At 41.1% G+C, this 21,198-nt stretch overlaps 1 pseudogene across 1 annotated transcript; it reads right to left on the reverse strand.

Annotated features, from left to right (window-relative positions):
* Positions 1 to 14,494: 14,494 nt before the first annotated feature.
* Positions 14,495 to 15,674, reverse strand: LOC147724302 (solute carrier family 25 member 3 pseudogene; annotated as a pseudogene). Its single transcript, XR_015295277.1, has one exon. The product of XR_015295277.1 is annotated as a solute carrier family 25 member 3 pseudogene (transcript).
* Between the last annotated feature and the right edge of the window lie 5,524 nt (positions 15,675 to 21,198).

Raw genomic sequence — 21,198 nt, forward strand, 5'->3', positions numbered from 1 at the left:
TGGAGTTCAACAGTAATGACGATGATGTTGAACATGAGTGGATTTATGCGCCAAGGCAAGTCATAAAAGATGAACCTTTTGATGAGCCTGATTATGTAATCATTTTGGACAGCTCATATGTGAGAAATAATGAAGGTACCTTGAGAGTAGCTTTGCTTATCTGTACAGTTCATATTCTGTAGAAGCTTCATGGCTTGAAGGTATTACCCGAGCACAAGTTGCAAAACTGACTGCCCTTACAAGAGCTTGCAGTATATTAGCCCAATTGAGAGTGGCTATATTTACAGATAGTCAATAGTGCTTGGGTGTGGTCCATGATTTTGGACAATTAAGTCTACAGAGAGTTTTCATGACCTCCTCCAGTACCCCAATAGGAATGGGGAATATGTAAGAAAACTGCTTTAGGCACTACAAATACCAACAAAGGTTGCAGTGGTTAAGTGTGCAGCTCACATAAATGTCAGTGATTATATTACAGTTGGAAAAAGGATTGCTGCTAAAGTCGCATGGAATTGTGCACTTGTGACCTGCACATTTAATGGGGCTTACACTAATTAATCTGAAGAAGACACTGCATTTTATTTTTTTATGCTTTTGTAAGTAGTTGACGCGTGAGAGGAGCTCCAGAGATAGCAGGACATGTTTCAGAGGAAGAACAGCAGGTGTGGATCAGAGCAAGATGTGTGGAAAATACAAATGACATTTGGTGTTCCGCAGATGAGAGACCATTGTTGCCAGACAGTATATTATTTCCCATAACACAACATTTCCATGGTACAATACTTCTCGGAAGAGATGCAATGGTGAGCTTATTCAGACAAAATGTGTTTAATTCTGGATTTAGGATGCTTGCAGGTGAACTATGTCATTGTTGTGTAAATGTCATCAAATGAATGTAGGCAAAAGAACACCAGTAACACTAGGTCAGATAGAAAGATCAGCTGGACCCTTCAACAGGATGCAAATGGATTTCATCAAAATGCCTGTTTATAACAGGTTGAGATACATCCTGGTAATAGTGTACATTTTTTCTCGATGGTTGGTAGCCTACGCAACATAGAGAAATGACGGTCTCACTGTGGCAGACTCTTGTTGCGAGAGTTGATACCTGGGCACCAATTACCAGTTTCTCTGGAGTCAGATCATAGGACTCATTTCAACAACGAGATCCTAAGAATTATTTTTGCAATATTACAAATTGAGTAGAGATCACTCTGTAGTTTTCAACCAGAAGCTTCTGGAATTATTGAACAGCTCTAAACAACAATAAAGTCCAGATTAGCAAAGGTTTGTGCTTCCACATTACTAAAATGGTCAGATGCTTTGCCTTTGGTGTTGATGAGTCTCCAAAGTTGTTGCAGGGATTCTGCTCATACACAGAACTGTGCACAGAGACCGAGGACATCAGTGAATTGTGGTGGACCAAAACACTCAACTCAGTACCTAGAACCCCTAACTGACTAGCATCAGTGTCACATTAGCTCTTCGGCTTATAGCAAAGTAACCAATGATTAGACAACCCAGAACATGCGACTTAGGTTACTCTCAGGAATGGTCGTAATCAAGAACACTCTTTCCTTTGTTATTCTCATGCAAGTCCACAACATGGGTAAAAAGAGAGACGATAAAGTTTAAAACGTTTATTTTAACGACGTGCTCTAAGATGCAGTATGTTTGCTAACATAAGCAGGCATATGATTAAAAATAATACGATCAGCATTGTCACAATTCCATAAAACATAAAAGGAGAAATCATATTACAATGATAGTGGAAACAGGTCCTATATTGCCTTGTATGCCACCCTCCCTAGCTAGGAACTATGTTTTATAAAATATAGAAGGTCTCTTCGGCTTGAACAGGGGTCCCCATACCTCCAAGATCAGCAGAAGTGAATCACATCAGGATCTGCAAAAGCTCTCTCTCTCTCTGGAAATGGATTTTCTCCAAGTGCCTAAAATCACATATGCAGTGCAATATTATAGGCGCCAGAAATTCAGTCAGCTGCAGCTGCGTGCATGTTGTGTCTAGAGCATGAGCTGATCAGCCCGAACAACACCTTATATTGTTATGATAACCTTGGAGGCTTCAGCACTCACTGTGCAGACTAAGGTCGAGATGTAAGTCTAGGGACGTTGAAAACAAGCCATTCTCATGTGAAGCAATTCAAGCAGCTTAACTTGCAACAACAGTTACATATAGTGTTGTGTGCAAAAGCTGCAAAAAAGGTAAAATGGCATTTAAACTTCTAATAAGCTATGCAAACATAGCAATGTGTGCAAGCAAGGCCCTGCCTTCACTACAAAGTCCTCCGGATAGGAAGACAGGGTTATCACCACATGAAATTCTCATGGGGTCTGCAATGAGTTAAACATTACAAATTACATGATACTCGATTACTGCAAAAGATTGGCTGATGTGGTGCATTCTGCTCCTCAACAGGTTGAAGCTGTCACTAAAAATCTGCATCAAGAATAGTCCTAGCGACTGGCTGTTAGTCAAGAAGTATGTTCAGAAGTCATGCTTGGAACTGAGATTGAACGGCTTCCTTCCAAGGGATTCTTATCATGAACATTGCTTTTAAGTGTGCTGGAGTTACCAAATTGGGTACATGCATCGCACACTCAGACAGTGAGAAGTCCATATGAAGATATAGTGTTATTTGAGCCAGAACTAGGAGCACTGGTTACAGAACCATCACAAGTTGGGCAATTACAAGGAGCAACATTGCAAGAGACACAACACCAAGAAAGAAAGAGGAGTGAAACGACAGACAGTTGCACCAATCCAGGTTACTGTGATTTCACAAAGTGGCGTTGAAGTCTCTGTAGAAGAAGAAGAGATGAGACCTCAGCATAAGAAAACAGTTGAGACAACAGCAGAACAAACAGATAATCCTGGTGAAGGAACAAGTATTGGATTGAGAAAAGTCACCCACACTGCTGAATGGCCACAACATTATGCACAAAGGAAACTAACATCAAGTGCGTCAGTTGATCGCATATCACAAACCATTGCTGAAGAGACAGAGTCAAGTGGTATAAGTGACACAGGAGAAGAGCAGCAGGGACCAAGATGGTCAAAAAGAGCAAGAGTGCCTTGTCGAAGGTATTCTGCACCTGCAGGAACTTACTATGTGAATCAAGTGCTAAACTCGCCACTATCGGATTTGATTGACCTAAGATTAGAATTGTATTGTATGAGCCTCCATGACGTCATGTTACAAATACATTGGACAAAGTTATTTAAAGGGATTTCTGAAAAGAAGCAAAAGTTGAGAGACATTTATGAATAAGAGAGTGCAAATGATTGAAATAAAATGTTTTGTTTTGAGAAGATTTCTTTAGGCCCAAGGCTGCTAAGAAGAGAAGGGATGACACATGTAGAAATAGATGGAGTAGGAATGACTATATAAAGATTGCTATGAATAAGGCTGAAAAAAATAACTATAAGAAGGGACAACTAAAGAAAAGATTGTAAAGAAAATCTGAACTGAATGGATAGGTATTGCTGCTATGTTTTTGCTTTGCAATCTGGCTGTAGACAAATATGTATTTCCTATCCAGCTTTAGATGCAAAATAATTAGAAGTATTATATTTTTAGTGACAGTGTTAGTGATAGCCCGACCTCAATTGGGGTTTATTTAACACCAAAGATTGAAAAACGTGTGTCTACACCTGAAACTTTGACATCTGCACACACAATAGATGAGATAAAATTAAAGGCGTCATTTGTGAGCTACAAGAAAGATGAATACTCTATTAATGTTTATTCTAGATTATTTCAAGAATACACACATTGCCGGCTCATTGGGAGGGTATTTGTTATTTAGCTTTGTTATTTGCTAAGATGTATTATGTATATCATATAGATGCACTAACAATGAAACCATCACACATACATATACATAGTGTAAGTGAAGGAACAGAATTAGTTGGAGAGATTTTTGGAGCAATCATCCGACGAGTAGAAGTTGTCCTAAATGATGAAAAGATTAGAAAGCTTTCAACAGTTGTGGAGAAACTGACAACTAGTACTTTCTAGACTTTATCAGTTGTAAATACAGAATTAGTGGCTATTTGATCAATGGTTTAACAAAATCGCTTATCATTAGACATTTTACTCGCCGAAAAAGGCTATGTCTGCAAGATACTGAAAGCACAGCATTAATGTTCATGCAAACCTGACGAGAGTAGGAAAATTCTAGAATATACAAATAATATTTCTGATCTGAAACCTGAATTAGAACCATTACAGACACTAAGGGGTCAATTTCGATGTCGTTCGGAGGGACTCCGAATCGGATTCGGGTTTGCTGAATCTGTTCCGGAGTCCTTGTTTCCGAACGCATCGCTTTCAGTTCCGTACGATCAAATACGATGCCTGGAAACCATTAGTCCTGACCAAATCAGTTTTGAAAGGCATTCGGAGAGATCAAGCCTTTCCAGAGCTGATTCGTAGAGCTCTATGCACTCGGTTTCCGAACGAGCAAGTACGATGACCTATTCGGACAGCCTTTCCGATTCGGTTTGCCTGGAACTAAACGGCTTCCAAAATCTGACTTTGTAGGCCCGTAGCAGACCCCTCTTCACCTGGGGCCCTCCGAATCAGGCCTGTGGGGGTACCCTTGGTCCCCTTTTCCCAACCATGAACAGTGTGGCAGGCACCACGGGGTGCCCCCACAGGGTGTGAGGTTTCCCCCGACCACCCCTTTTTTCAAAGGGAGTCTGTGTTCACATTCGGAATACAGACTCCCTTTGACATCAATGGGAGGTCGATCGAATCAGATCCGAATGCATACAGATGCATCATACTTGGACGTTCAGACTCCCCCAATAAGAGTCGCACAGATAGCATTCCGGAACTGATTCGGTCGGTATGCTTTCCGAACGAATCAGGATCCTAATTTTTTAGATATTGTTTTCTTCAAAAGTTAAAGATTTTGTTTTATAGAAGAAAGATCAGTGAAAAAAACAGACAGCTAGAACGGGAATTAGCATTAAATGACTGCATCTGTGAAGAATACAAGAAGGCAAAACAATCTGAGGGTTTGAAAAGAAAGAGAAAAGGCTCAAAAGATTCAATTGAGACATAAATGAAATTGTTAAATAACCATCAGAGGGGGGAATTGAGGTAGTGTTTTAATAAAAATTAGACGATATTATAGCTTGTAAACATGTGTAGAATTAGCATGTAGATATTTAATGAATAGTAAATATGTTTACATTTAAAAATCTGAAGTAGATAAGCATATTTACTTACTAGACCTGAAAAACTGAAGCTGCATTGCTTAATCCAAAGCAGAATGCTGGCATACAGTGAAAGGTTTGTTTTAGTGATCTTTATGTGGGAATGCTTTTCAAAATGAATAATAGCTGCATAAATGTTTTGATATATGTCTGCAAAATGTTTCTACTGATACAAAGAACTCAGTTGACAAATGATTAGAAATTAGTCTTTCAAATGGGCAATGAAGTAGTTCACATATGTAGACTTAGTTTTTAAACTTGATTTTGACATTTTTTACTGACTTGTATTTCCTTTCAATGTATGGCTGTTGCACAAAATGTTTTCTTTTCATTATATAGATATATCAACTTCTAAATAGATAATTGTTATTGAAATGTAGGTTATACACGAGAAGGTAGACCTGTATGCGAGAATGACCTAAAACAAAATCTATAATATATAATAATGTATTTTAAATTTACAATTTCTGTCTGGAGAATATTTTATTTCCGTGAGAAGATGAGGAGTGATCCTGTTCCCACGAGAGCATTGAAAGCTGCTTGGCTGACTGAAGACAGGAAGTGCAACTGTATTGCTTCACACTTACAGATAATAGAAAATACCACCCTCCCACACTGAGGCTCAAACACGATAAAGCAATAGAAATAACACAACAACACTTGGAAAGGGATTTTAGTTTTATAAAAGAAGACATGTTTTCAGAATAAGGCATGGGGTTTTATATATGAAACACTCTCGAACACAAAGGCTTTCCCAGATGTCAAATGAACAAAATTCAAATGTTTATAGAGATATATATGTGTAAGCAATAATAGCACACTTATAAGTAGGATAATAATATGAAATGAAATGCAAGCAGATAATACTGGAATGAAACACAAACATATAATGCTGGACGTCCTGCAAGAAAACAGAAAGATACATACACTAAATTCATCAGATGTTACAACCACTGAAGACTTAGGGCCCGATTCCGATGTCGGACGGACCTGAATCCGTCCAACATCGGACAGGAACCATGACCAAACGACCTACTGTTGTCGGTTACGGCCCTGCAAGTACGATGCAACTGAACCCTGTTTGGCCGCACTCGTATGTTTCATAATGGGAGCATGCATTCCGAGCGAAATGCATGCCCGCATTGTGAAATGGAGGGTTGCAGTTCATCCCTGCACCTCATGGCCTGCACCCCAAGGTGCCTGCCACCAGGTGCAGGGATCAACAGAGGGGCATGGGGCCCCTACTGGGGGCACCCAAAGACAGTTTCCGACTGCCTTTTTGTGCAGGAAACACCGGCATGAAAAGGCAGTGAAAAACTGCCTTCGTACTCCCTTGGTTATAAAGAGGCGACTGGGGGAGTACTGAAGGATTTCCGGATGGCGGACGGGCTCTTCAAGCCCATCGTAAACCATCCAGAAATACGAGTCGGATTCCTTTCCAACTGAGCCCATCGGAATGGCTCGGTCGGAAAGGAATCCGGACGGCACGTTCCGTTTTGGGCGGAAGGGCTCCGACCATCGTTCGGAGCCCTACTTGCCGAAACCAGAATCGGGCCCTTAGATGTGCACACAGACACTAACACATGACAATGTAAACACCCCAGATGATTATAACCACTGGAGACTAGGATGTGCACACAAACTCACTCACAAATCACAAAGTCAATACTCAAAAACAAAACACCTCACCAATCGTTCACTTGGCATCCTTACCAACTCAAGCTGGAGGAGCCCTTTGACAGCCCGGGCAGGATTCTCGATCGGTACCTAAGTTCCCTTGTGATGACACTTCTCCCCCACAAGTGAGCTCCCTTCTGGTTGCCAAGATTTCCTACCTTTAATACCTTTTACTCATCCTGAGGAGAAGATTCTAGAAACCTTGTCGGCTTTCTTCAGTTATCAAAAATGGAGCTGACTGTACTGGTCTGTGTTAAGGTCACGACAGAAGCTGCCCAGACCCCTGTATTTTGAGTCCGAGACAGAGATGTACATTCCACACATTTCTCTGGCAACAACAATCTCTGCTCTGAAAGGTACCAGGCACACCTCCCACTCATTATCCCAGTGAAGCTTACGAAAGCTTCCAGCAGTACAGTAAACAAAACAACCTTGAACGTGAATAACCTAAACAACTTGAGAAATCTGGGGGCTGGCCTGTGCACACAAAAAGCTTAAGCAAGACAGAGTCAGAATTCAAGATGACATGAGGGCATGTCAAAGCCAATAGTAAGAACTTCATAATACTTCCCAATGTACAACACAATGCACATTTGTGCAACCTTTGGTTTTTATTTATATCATCACACACTTCATCTCCCAATGTATAACATAATGAACATTTGAGCACCACTGCTTATAACACTGCACTCCGAGACCAAGAAGTACATTCCACACCTCTCTCTCTCATGCTTTCAAATGCACATCCCTCACGTTATGTTCTTGGCAAGGCTGTTCTACTCTTTGAAAGCTATCCCTCTTTAAAACTACAAGATTACACAAAAGAAATCTTTAAGGAAACATGCACCTGCAGGGAAAAATGATGTTGTACATTCAAGCTAGGATAAATTAAACACCGAAAGTCAAATAAAATAATGGTAGTTAAAGGTCATAATGTGGTTTCAATACATGTGAGTGCCTCTAGCACTACAGCAACACGTTGCAAAGCTTCATGAAATGTGTAGTGTGTATCAGTGCATGTTGCGAGAGTAAGTTACCGCACTTTTCCAGACCATTTTTCACGCCGTTTACGCACTCAAACTGCTCAGAAACTCTACTGAGATTCTTGAACGTCTCTTTATGAGAAATTATGCTTTTAATTTTTGGGGGATTATTGAGCAGACTTTGATGTTGAAGCTTTATGCTTTTTCTTACTCTTTCAAACAAGAACTCTTTATGGGTTCTGACTGCTTCTTCCCTGCTTTTTAGAATAGGAATTCATTCCTTTATGGAACACGCTTAATGTATTTTATTATGATTTTATTAACTAATAGTGGTCATTGATTTCCGCATCATTTAAATTAATACGAATTAACTTGTGTCCTTAATAAAGATTATATGCTAAAAGATTTAATTAAATGCTATAACTTATACCAAACTGTCTTTATTGACTAAATATAGAAGAGTGATTGTGATTATAATTTATGTGATGTAGATCTCATGAACTTCTCTAAAACAACAGCAAAGTTCCATACAGAGCGGGATTTAGCCCAGATGATAGTAAACTGACAACTCTTAAATTAAAAAATGATTCCCGCTCCTACACTAACATTAACCTTTATACTAACTTTAACTATGTATTCAAATTAAATAGGTAATCGCAAACAAACTTCAATAGTAACATAGCTATTATGTAAAGTTTCATAACATTAATTTATGTGTAATATGTTACAAATAAAGCTATTTTTTTGTAATAGTAAACAATTAACCTTAGCATGCCCCTAATACTAACCCTTAATCAACATTGTGAATATAACTCTAACCAAAAACTGAACTAAGTAATATGTAATTCAATCAATTACATTCAATAAACTCTGTTACATTAAATATGTAACACTATTGTAATCCAATGCTATCCCCAATTAAAATCAAATCAAATTATATTAAATAAATTACCTTTATCTAGCCCCAGTGCTACCATTAAACTTACATTTATTTTAATTATATTAAGCTAAAAAAGTCTGTAACCTTCACCTAGCTGTAATTCAAACACTTACACTAACATTTAATTGCATTATATTACATAGAATTTAAATTAATTAAATAAGATATGCTGACATAATCTTAGCCAAAATCAATATGATGTACATTAAATACATTGTAACTTTAACCATACCTAGCTTCAATGTATCCTATTAGTTGTACCAACATTTTTAATAATGCAGTCGTGATCTATTGCATTCGATTTAGTGGAACCTCGTTGTAAACTATTCAAGAAGGTGGTGTTTGAGCATAACCAGACCTGGCAGATTCCAGTGAAAAGTAGCCCTGGCCATTTCCTACTTCATATTCTAGTAATGCGCTTATAAGTCCTAGTGCCTTATTTAAAGTACGACAGCTGGTTCCTCGTGCCCGGGGCATCAGAGCGATGTACAGTGCTACTGACTACTGACCGCTATACTTACAGATCTAGGGCCAGCATTATGCAATCTCTGTGCATGGCATATCTATATATGACAGCCATAAAATATCCCATAAGCCTGGTGTAAAAGCCCACATATTTATATTGGGACTGGTTGACTATAAACAAGATGTGACTAATCATACAGACAACTGAGATTTGGCCAAACTACTCAGCTAAAACCTCACACAAGGTCAAAAAAGATCTACCAGTCTTGCTTTGGACTGATTGTAAATACATGTTTGGTTATTGCCTCTCTTTTTCAGTTTAAAAAGCACCACACATACACCTTTGCACCACAGCATCTGCATGAGTCTAGTATAGGTTTTGTACTGGAAGGAGACCCTTCCAGTACCAAATACTAAGCTTAGACTAGCTTTACAACTTTTCCCACTTTGTGTGTGTGCTATAAAGTGCAGCAAAGTCTAAAAAGAAAGGATAAATTAAAGTGTTTTTCCTTTATAGCACCAATTTCAAAATAGTGTAATTTTTTATGCAAAACCCTGTCTCCTTTTTAGGTCAAGCCTAGTGCAGAGTGCATGCGCTCTACAAGGAGATGACCTTTAGAAATCGGTCTGCACTTTTCAAGCACTCGTGCTTGTGGTGGCATCCACCTTGCGGGTGCAACCAGCAGTGCGCAGGGGCCATCTGTTTGTAATTAACGTGGCCGCACGCACTTGTTTATATTTCTTTACTTCCCCTTCTACTGCCTGCCTCCCTTGTCAACCGGTGCCTTTTAAACAACTTTGTGGCTTTTTGATCTCTGCCAATTACTGTGCGACATATCTAACAGCTGTATTTATAAAAATCGTACTTAGTTAAAAGTATCTGCTAGCATGTATTTTTGTATAATACATTAAAACAGGGGCTACTCTCTACACACACCGTATAAACAAGCGCTCTCTCCTAGCACATACTGCCTCTCTTCTCAAGTTATCTTTGCTTACTCTCTCTCCCCTGCCTGTCTCACCCTCGCCCTCCCTTGTTAACGGTCTCTACCTAACCAAGTGTGAGGCTTGTTAATCACTGCCAATAACAATCACTAAATCTCCCCGTGCCTACTCTGGTTTTATTTCTTCACATTTATTTTTATAACGTTACCGGTGCACATTATCAATTCACATTAAAACAGGAGCTACTCTCTACACACACCATATAAACAAGCTCTCTCTCCTAGCACATGATGCCTCTCTTCTCAAGTTATAGGAAGGATGAAACTTAGAGTCAGTCCTGCTTTCATTTGAACCTGTGGCTGCTGCGTGAGCACAGATTTCTGGGGCCATCTGTTTTAAATTAGAGTGGCCACGCTGCTTTTTTATATTTGTTTACTCTCTCTCCCCATTCCTGTCTCATACTTGCCCTCCCTTGTTAATCATCTTCTCCTAAACACGTTTGTGGCTTGTTGATCTCTGCCAATAACTGTGCTACATATCTAGCAGCTGCACTAAAAATAATCGTATTTTGTCAAATGTATCTGCTAGCATGTATTTTTGTATAAAACATTAAAACAGGGGCTGCACTCTACACACACCGTATAAACAAGTGCTCTCTCCCAGCACATGCTGCCTCTCTTCTCAAGTTATAGGGAGGATGAAACTTAGAGTCAGCCCTGCTTTCCTTTGAACCTGTGGCTGCTGCTTTTGCACAGATTTCTGGGGCCATCTGTTTTTAATTAGCGTGGCTGCGCCTGCTTCTTTATCTTTGTTTACTCTCTCTCCCCTGCCTGTCTCACCCTCGCCCTCTCTTGTTAACCATCTTCACCTAACCAAGTTTGAGGCTTTTTGATCACTGCCAATAGCAATCACTTAATCTTCCCGTGCCTACCCTGATTTTATTTGTTTACGTTTATTTTTATAACGTTACTGGTGCACATTATCAATGCACATTAAAACAGGGGCTGCTCTCTACACACACCATATAAACAAGCACCATCTCCTAGCACATGCTGCCTCTCTTCTCAAGTTATAGGAAGGATGAAACTTAGAGTCAACTCTGATTTAATTTTAACCTGTGGCTGCTGTGTGCGCACACATTTCTGGGGCCATCTGTTTTTGTGGCTTGTTGATCTCTGCCAATAACTGTGCTACATATCTAGCAGCTGCACTAAAAATAATCGTATTTTGTCAAACGTTTCTGCTAGCATGTATTTTAGTATAATACATTAAAACAGGGGCTGCTCTCTACACACACCATGTAGACAATCACTCTCTCCTAGCACATGCTGCCTCTCTTCTCAAGTTATAGGAAGGATGAAACTCAGAGTCAGCCCTGCTTTCGTTTGAACCTGTGGCTGCTGCGTGTGCACAGATTTCTGGGGCCATCTACAATAACAACACAAGTGAACAATACTGAAACATATCAATCTATTAGAAGTTCATTGCTAATATCAATCTATGGATATTAGCAATGAACTTCAAATAGACTAGTATATGAGCAATACAGATGTGGAAGACTTATCCGATGCACTTATGCCATATTTACCGCAGACATGTGAAGTAATAGTTTGCAATAGCATTATTACAAAAATATTAAAAGGTATTGCAACAGAATGAATATATTCATAAAACATGAGTAAATGTACATCACAAATATTTTTTTCCCACTCAACTTACTTAAAAGTACTAAAAATGTTAACTAAAAATTCTTGCAATAAAATTGAAACTAACAAACATTTGTCAGTTATTCCTGGACAAACCATTGCCAATATCTTTGGTTACACAAAAAACAACACATGTTAGCAATGCCAATAGCTCAAAAATAAAATCCAATCTACCAAGCTCTAATTGGGTGTTTTATGTATGCTAAATAAATATTACTGCAGATTGTCTCAGAAGGTTCTTTTTTGTATTTTTAGCCTTCAGGCTACTTTAGCATTAAAACTAATTGTAAAGTTGTATCACATTTGCTTTTTGAGCAAAAAATCTAGAACAAGATTTGTCACGAGCACACAATTTAATACTTTGTAGTAGTGTTTAGAAACATAGGTATGCTATAAAAACATTGTCATAGCCAATACATCTCACCTTTCAGAACATACACGTATTTAGTTATGCAGCACAATATCCTAGATGCAACAACATCAACTGTTGCATGGCTAAACACTTTTAAGGTCCCAAAGGCGAGACCTATTGGCTATGCCAATGCTTGTTTTATTAGATAGGGTTTGTATGGAAAAGCCTATGGACCAGCCATATAATATACCCTTGGGGCTAAGTAAGACAAAATAGTGCTAGGCACTACTTTGTTCGTCTTTCAGGTTAATTTCCTGTGCCAGACAAGTTTGGCACTGAAAAGTCAATTGGAAAAAGATTTTGCATCTATTTGTGCCACTTTTGTGCAAAACCGCTACCTCTCTAGAGAAAGCCATCTACAGTGATATTACCAATAATTACTATAAGCTATATATAGATCTCGATCGTAGTCTTTTTTCATATATGGAGTTACTTTGGTATTGTCAGGAGGGATATTGAGTTTGGAGCTTAAGTAGTCTGACTTCTTCGAGTTGCACTTAACACCTTAGTATAATGACACTTTAACATTTTGTTATTTTTCAATGAATTTCAGTTTTTTTTAATGTGTTAGAATCTAACACTATAAAGGCAAACAGCAACCTCATGGGCTCCTCAGAAACCCATGCACAGGCCTTGGACTTGCTTCTTTAAAGTTTTTATACAGCACAGTATAAACATTAAAAGCCTCTATTAGTAATTCCATGAAATGAGACTGTGTGCTTCTGTATGATAGAGCAGCAGGTTAGAGGATGGGAGATCAATAAGGAATGAATGACAGCTCAAGACCATGATGAGACCAAGGTTAATTTCAATTCCAAAGGGAACGAAGTTCACTTTAAAATGTAAGCACTGTACAACAGCAAACATCTGCTCAAATGGCCAAGGCCACGAGCACAAACAAATTCAGTGTTTAGGCGGGAAAGGAACTGAATATAGATCGATTCACTCAATGTTAAACAGACCCGGTCTATCTGCTGGCAATATTCCTGCAGTTTCCTATCAGCAACCTCCCTACAGTGCATCACTTGCTTTCATGTAACATCAGCAGTTTCAAGAAAGAGTTACTTAGAAATGAGGTGTGTCTTTTTTATTGTCACCGAAACAACTGAGCACAGTTCCACAGGCAAGCTAAACTAGCAAAAACCTGAAAATCAGACATAGCTATTGGGCTGATGTATTCTTCACTCTTTGTGCCCTCACTAATACATTGGTCCTCTGCCTCTGAAGGAGCATGTCACCAACCATGCAGTTTCTCCACTACCCTCCCCTGGAATGCCCCACTCGTTCAACACTTCCTGTCCTGTTCCAGTAGCAGGAAGCGGTGCCAGTGCCTTGGAGGTGGACCTGGGAGGATTTCATATTGCAGTCTTTATGTCCTCCTAAGGACATGGCATGTTAATTGATGTGTGTGGGTATCCTTGTGGTGTTTCTGTCTTGAAATTCATTATTTACTCCATATCTGTGAACACTCTATCTATCTAGTTTGCCCAATTATTTCTATTTAATGAGGTCATGTGCCAAGGATAGACCATCCTATGTTCACTGGCGTGAATCAAACTAATACACTGATAATCACCATCCCTGCCATGTGGAAGGACTTGTGGGATACACATCATATCCCTAATTGAAAGTGATCAGGGTATGTGTCACAGAAAGTGCCTTTGTGGTGCAAAGGTGGTATGTGTCAATTGTTTGTTCCCCAACCATATTTGTATTACAGACGAGGTGCAGATGCTTGTGTGGCCCTACTATAACACAGATCGCATTGAAGCAAAATGTGTACCAGCGTTATCACAGGGAGACATTCCTTTTTTTGAATGGGGTCGTAGAAACTGGTGTGGATGAAGTCCTGACAAAATCCCCACCAGGGAGTTGGTAAAGAATACGATAATACAATATAAACATGAAAGACAAAGTATGACTTATTTACTAGACAAATGCAAGTAGACAGATTTACACCTTTTTGCTTTTCTTACTAAAACTAATACTTTGTACATTGCTAGAATGGTCCTTTTAAGACCACAATCAATGTGTTTTCATGTTCTGCAGTCCTATATTCATCACAGTCACTTCTTATTTTCATACTTGGGGTTCTTTTCCCATTTGTGAAGAACTCTGTTTTTTTTTTTTTTTTTTTTTTTTTTTTTTTTACTGTAGCATCCGTTTATTTCAACAGAAACACAACAACGGTAAAACCAAATTACAGCTTGCAGACCCTCCATGCTGCAGCAAGGATTCAACCAATAATTACATCTGTTAATAATGGTGCAGATTCTACACTGAACCAAAGATATAAAACGTCTTTGAGTGTGCAACGTTAAAGTCCATGGCATTACTACTGAGTAAGACCAAGCTTCTTTTTCAGCGATTCTGGCATTTCGGGTGGAGGTGGACGAGGAAGCCTGAAATAGACCTTAACGGAGTCATAAATGAACCACTGCAGTGCAGTCAAAGTGCCAATCATAATAATACGGGCGGTCAGACCCTTCCAGACACCTTTGGGTCCAAGTTTTTTTAGGACTGCTACAGCAGTACTGCCTTTCTCTTTATTCAACACTGAAACCACTGAATCAGCAGGATGGGACACAATGGCACAAAACACACCAGCAATATACCCGGCAACGAAAGTAACCACCAACTGTTCAGATTTTGAGCACTCGCTTCTCGGTTTCGGGACTACATATTTGTACAAAGCTTCAACTGTACGCTCGAAGCAGGCAAACTTCATCATGGTGTAAGGGATCTGTCTCATCCAGAGGGGAACAACGCCTTTGTAGAAAGCCCAAAACCCTTCCTCAGCATACATTTTTGGAGCAGCTTCCCGTAGAGTGTTCGCATAGCCAGGTTGTGTCTGAATACGAACTTTAGCAGCTTCCATTGGAGCCAGGGCAATATCAGCAAAGAACTCTGCACTGGCAGATGCCGCCAAATACAAAGAAGTACGCCACAAGTATGTGTTTTCCTCTCCCAGAAGGTTACTATACAGGACTTTGAAGACTTCGTAGAAACCAAACTTGCAAAGTCCCTGCATGGAGTATCCGATAAACGTTGGAGCCCATCCCTTGGCAAGGCCACGAAAGCCATCTTCCTTCAATGTGACTGAGAAGCCATTAAAAATGCCCTTGTATTTCTTGGGATCCACCTGCAGACGGCATTTCACCAAATCCAAAGGAACGACTGCGGTGTGCGTCACACCACAACTTAGGACCCCACCAAAGCCAAACCCCACCGGGCCTTTGGGAAGCTGGCGAAGGGGAGACAGCGCCATCTTAGAGATATCCAAAATGTACTCCTCCATTGCCCATCTCTGCCGGTCCAACCCCTTCAGCGCTCCGCAGTTCCAACTTGTACCGGAGGTCCCGAGCAACCCGACCATTCCAGCGCCGTCCACCCGGCGCGTACTAGCAGCAGCAGCCGTTGGCCCCACAGCAGAGGACTACAGCTGTGAATATGGCTCAAGAACTCTGTTTTTTCTGTGAGAGTCTCCATTATGGTACAGGTATTAGCTCTTTGCATCAAGCATTTTACAAAATAACATTGGAATCTCTAGAAGGGAGGACTCATCAAAATGGAATGAAGAATTAAAGAAGACTTTAAATTGGACAACAGAGTGCCTCTCTTGATTTACCTGTGGATTGAGTGCTCTCCTTACCTTTGATTGATCTGTTTTCTGCAAAGAAAGACACACAATCTATCCAAATTAGAGAGAATATCTGATGTCATTGTACCCCTGTGAGTTTTTTTCCTTCACATCTAGTAAACAAACTAAGGAAAAACATTTGTTTTCAGTCATCTTTTAGACAGGTACATCCATAGCCTAAAAAATACTGAGCTGCAGCCTCCAACTGCAACTATCCTGCTGGGTCCATTTATAAATACAGACACCGGAGAGGTAGGTGAAGGAGCTGGTCTTGAAAACTAGAATCCTGTGTGTGTGGAGACTCCCTAAAGTTTCACGTGAAACATCCAGTACCCCTACCAGGTTAATGGGCTACAATGTCCATGAGTGATGAGAGTGGCACATGTATGCTACACATGTTGACTCAAGGCTCTGCTTGTTTGCTTACAATCACGCCACGAGACAGGTAAAGCCTTGTTTTGTATCTTCTAAGAAAGCATCATCACAACCTTCATCAACTATATGACCTCAGGAATCAGCTAAAATACTAAATCAATTGCTAATAAGGACATTTCTAGTCAGGCTTATTTTTTGCTGAACGCGGTATATCAGGCACTCTCTCCAAAGTACATAAGGAATACCAACTGATACACTAATAGATAACCCTCTAAGTAGGGGGGCTGAAGGGTTTTCAACTACTAATCCTAATTTTGATGGTGAAAGATGTAAGAATATATCTGAAAAACCTCTCCTTCATGCAATCCCTGACTTCTTTACAGTAAACTTTTGCTGTATGTTAAACTCTGTGCTGCCAAGTATCCTCCTGCATACTTGTAATGCACTTTATTTTTTTTTAAGGACTAATACATCAATGAAAACCTCTGCCCAAAGAGAACAACTGCAACTCTTTACCTTCAGGGACCTGGACATTTATAAGTCAGTAGGGCTGACTGTGTACATATTTTCTCGACACTGTTTCAGCTTAAATGCTGCTCATTCTTTACATGACATCTTAAACACATACGTCGACATGTACGACTGCTAGATTTAGCGACTCGAAATTTTGGATTTTTAGCAACCTGCAAAATGATAATCGCTAAATCTAATGTATGTAGAAATCGAGCCACCAAAATGCGACTCGCATCGCAATTACCGACTTCACAATTTGCAAGTCTGTAACTGGTCGCAAATAGCGTCCGCCGTTGCAAATAGCCACCGCAGCTTTAAAAATGCCTGTTCACTACCTGGAACAGGTGAAGGACCCCAAACAGGAAGTGGGGGCCCTGGAGAAGTCTGTACAGCAGCCCGAGTGCTTTGAAAATTGATGCAGCACAGACCTACAGTGCATCCAGGATCCAAACAAAGCACTGCAATGGCCAACAGACAGACTGAGAAGACAGCAGGGGCACGCCCCCGCAAACTTGAGTTCTCTGAGAGGATATTGGAAATCCTCACAAAGGAATGCTGCAACCACCATGAGCAGCTATTTGGACGTGCTTCTGTGACTGTCCCAGAGTCTGATAAAGGAAAACTCTGGAGGGAAATGCAGCAGCATATCAATGCCCTGGGTGTGATAAACCGAACTATTGTAATAAGACAAAAAAGTGCTGATATAACTGGACTCTCCGGCCAAGGACAGGGTGGCAGCATGCCTACAGGACACCCAGGGAACTGGAGGATGTCCATCTAATATCCCCCCAATCTCAACTGCAGAGATAGTGGTCGAGACTATTCTGGAGCCAGAGGCAATGGCCAGTTTTGGGTCCTTCGAACCATCTGCACCTTCACCAACACCAGATAAGTGCAATAACACTACCATGCCAACATTCCGGCCAAAAAAACCTACTATCCACATGCGTGAAACACACTTTCACCCTGACATGCCTGGGTGGCCCATTTAGATGATCAAAATGTCACACCTGGTACATTATGGTAAACGTAGTCATGTACTTAAACAGTGCAGTTACTGTCAGACATAAGCTGAATAATATAGATAGTGTCTCACAGGTTCCTTTTATTAATTTCCCCATTTGCCACATAGATACACCCATGGGAGTGAAGGAAAGGGCTGAGGATGAGGACAAAGACCAGGACCAGGTTTAGATGAAGGAAGGGCAGGATGAGGTGACAATGAGTCTGCCTAGTTGTTCCCATGTGTCCTGCTCACCACAGCCAGCTTCTAATAAGGCCCCAGGCTTCCAACAGCTAACTATTCCTCGATGCAGCCCTGTCACCAGGGTCCGGCAGCTGCATGCAACACAACAGTCATCAAGGCACCAGCTAGCAAGGCAGGCCTCTTGCTCAAAGGCAAAATCCGGCAACCAGGTGGTGTATGGCGGCCTAGAGGAGGCTATGCTGCAGGTTCAGCACCTGCAGCAGAAACAGACGAGGATAATGAATCTCAAGCTGTGCCAGGGATTTACCAGCATTACCCAACAGTTGGCTGACAATCATGCCCGCCTAGATGCAAAATTTGACGCCCTTACAGGGGCGATTTATGCAACTATTTATTTATGCATTTTTATTTATTTATTAAATGTATGAGTCGCAACAGCTACCAAGAAGGGTTTCCCAATGCTGGGGCAGATCAGAGACTGCGTGACGGCTTACAAGAATACTGATTAAAAAGCCAAGTCTTTGCGAAATTGGGCATACTCTGTTTCATTCTGAAGAGCTATGGGAAGGGCATTCCAAAGTGAGGGACCCAGATATGCAAATGACCTCCCGCCCATCCGAGATAGTCTAATTTTAGGAACGGAGAATTTCCCCTGAGAGGATGAGCGGAGCCATCGGGGAGGGACATTTGGGCAGATCAGAGATTGCAAGTACTGAGGTGCAACCCCTATTTTAATTTTAAACATTTAGCTCAGGGCTTTGAACTTGATTTGGTTCTCCACCCTGAGCCAATACAGGTCTAGTAGATGGCCAGAGACAGAGGTGGCCCTAGGAACCCGGCAAAGTAATCTTGCGGCGGAGTTCTGAACCATCTGCAGCCTGCGATTCACCTCCTTGTTTGATCCCAGGTAGAGAACATTGCCGTAGTCCAGTCTTGAGGTGATTAATGCCTGGACTACCGTTCTCGGGGTGGACTCTGGTAGCATCCAGATGATCTTTTTTAGACACTTCAGAATGGTAAAGCATGTGGCCACCACTTGACAGCTTGATGATGTATACTGAGCAAGTAATCGATGATGACGCCCAAGTTGCGAACTTGACAGGAAGGTAAAGGAAGTGCACCCATCTCACAAGGCCAGCGTTGAGGGCTCCAGAGATCCTTATATTTCCCAAGTATCAAGACCTCAGTTTTCTCACCGTTGAGCTTGAGGTAATTTGATTGCATGCATGATGCGATTTTACTCAAGCCCAGCTGAAGTGGAGACGGCCCGGCTGTACTATTCACAGAGAGAAAAGATAACCAGGGAGTTGTCTGCGTGAGAGAAAAGGGACAGCCCAGCATCTTCCGCAACATCAGCTAGAGGTCTGACGTATAGATTGAATAGTAAAGGGTTTAGAATAGAGCTCTGAGGTACCCCACAGGTGATGAATGAATATCAAAACTAGTTATTGGGAAAACGACTTGAAAAGCGTGATTAGTAAGAAAAGAAGTGAGCCAATTTAAAGCTGAGCCACAGATGCCTAATGATCTTTAAGTTTTTACTAACACGGCGTGAAACACCGTGTCAAATTCTGCACTTAAGTCCAGCAAAATAAGGCCCACTGTGTCTCCAGCATCCAGATGACGGCGCAATCTTTCCATTACACCCAACAGGGTAGTTTCCGTTGTAATAAGCTGGCAGAGGATCGAACTCAGAAAAGGTGCAGGGAGCGTAGCTAAGCACCCTGGATGGAGGTAATGATCAGGGTAATTGGGAGGCTAGCTCAGGCAACCACTCAGCGCTCCAAGCACAGTGTGATCCTGCAGGTTGAGATGAGCCATTACAGTGGTGATATTTCATGTGGCCTGAAACAGATCACTACAGCTGTTGAGGCCATTCACACAGCCAGCATTGCAGTGGAGTAACTGGGGAGGCAACAGACATTGAGGTTTCAAGCCTCAGTAGTATGTCTGCCACAGAAACACATGTGCTGCATAGGAGCAGCAGCTGCCAACATGCATCTTTGCCTGCCAGAACCTCTCATGCCGGACGTACTCCCAAGAAATAACTGCACCCTGATAGTGCGCACTTGTGGTGTTTGCTTTATTGTTTGTGTTTGCAGTGGAATAACGGTACAACATGTGCACCTATTTAAGTCACATTTATCATGATGGACAGGTTGTCTATCAATGTTTCAGTGAACCCTGACAATTAAGGATTGAATATTTTGAAAAATCAAATAGTTGTTTTGTCATTCATGGAAAGTATTGGGTAAATGGAGATTTCTTACAGTGCAAAGTAATGTCTGCTTGTGTGGTCCCTGCACCTTCACCCCTCTGCTGCTCTGCTTTCTTCCATTGTCTGTTGCCACAATCTTGCACACAGTCTCAGACACATACTGCAAGGCTCCCCCAAACTTGTGAAGGCACTGGAAGTGCAAATTAAGGAGGCCAAATGTGCACTCAATCACGGACCTGGTGTGCCTATGTGCCATGTTATGGCACCTTTCATATGGGTTGTTGGGAGGCAGGTATGGTGTCAGGATCCATAGCCACAGGGTATACGCACTGTCACCTAGTGAGACACATATAAGGGTGATACAACATACAGAGAGTAATGATTGTGCTCATACATTTTACTTTAGACAATACATTCCATGACCTAGTAGGTATCCTTCATTGAAATCCCCCCCTTTCTAGTCGCAGGTATATGCCACTGTACCAGAACATGTAGGAGTCACGTGTGCTCCCTGGATATTTAGCCATAATGTCTGTGATGATATTGTATGCATTTCAGAGAACTTGGATGTTCAGGTAATGGGTGTTCTCGCGGTTCCTGAATATGTATTCCAGGTGGGATGGGGGACATATAGGCACATCGATTCCGTCTAGGCACCCAAGGACATGTGGGAATCTGCTATTCAGCAGAATTGCATTTTGGTATTTTGCTTTTCCACATTTTCCCAGGGCAGGTAGATGTGTTGGTTAATGTTGAGGAGAGAAATTGCAAAAGAGGCAAGAAGGTACACCCCTTCGGCCACTGCTATGACATTTTGGCAACTACCAATAGGTGGAGGGAGTACAACACCTGGGCATGGGTGGGGATTG

The sequence above is a fragment of the Lissotriton vulgaris genome, chromosome 4_1 (genome assembly GCF_964263255.1).
Source record: "Lissotriton vulgaris chromosome 4_1, aLisVul1.2, whole genome shotgun sequence".
In the NCBI taxonomy this organism is placed as follows: Eukaryota; Metazoa; Chordata; class Amphibia; order Caudata; family Salamandridae; genus Lissotriton; species Lissotriton vulgaris.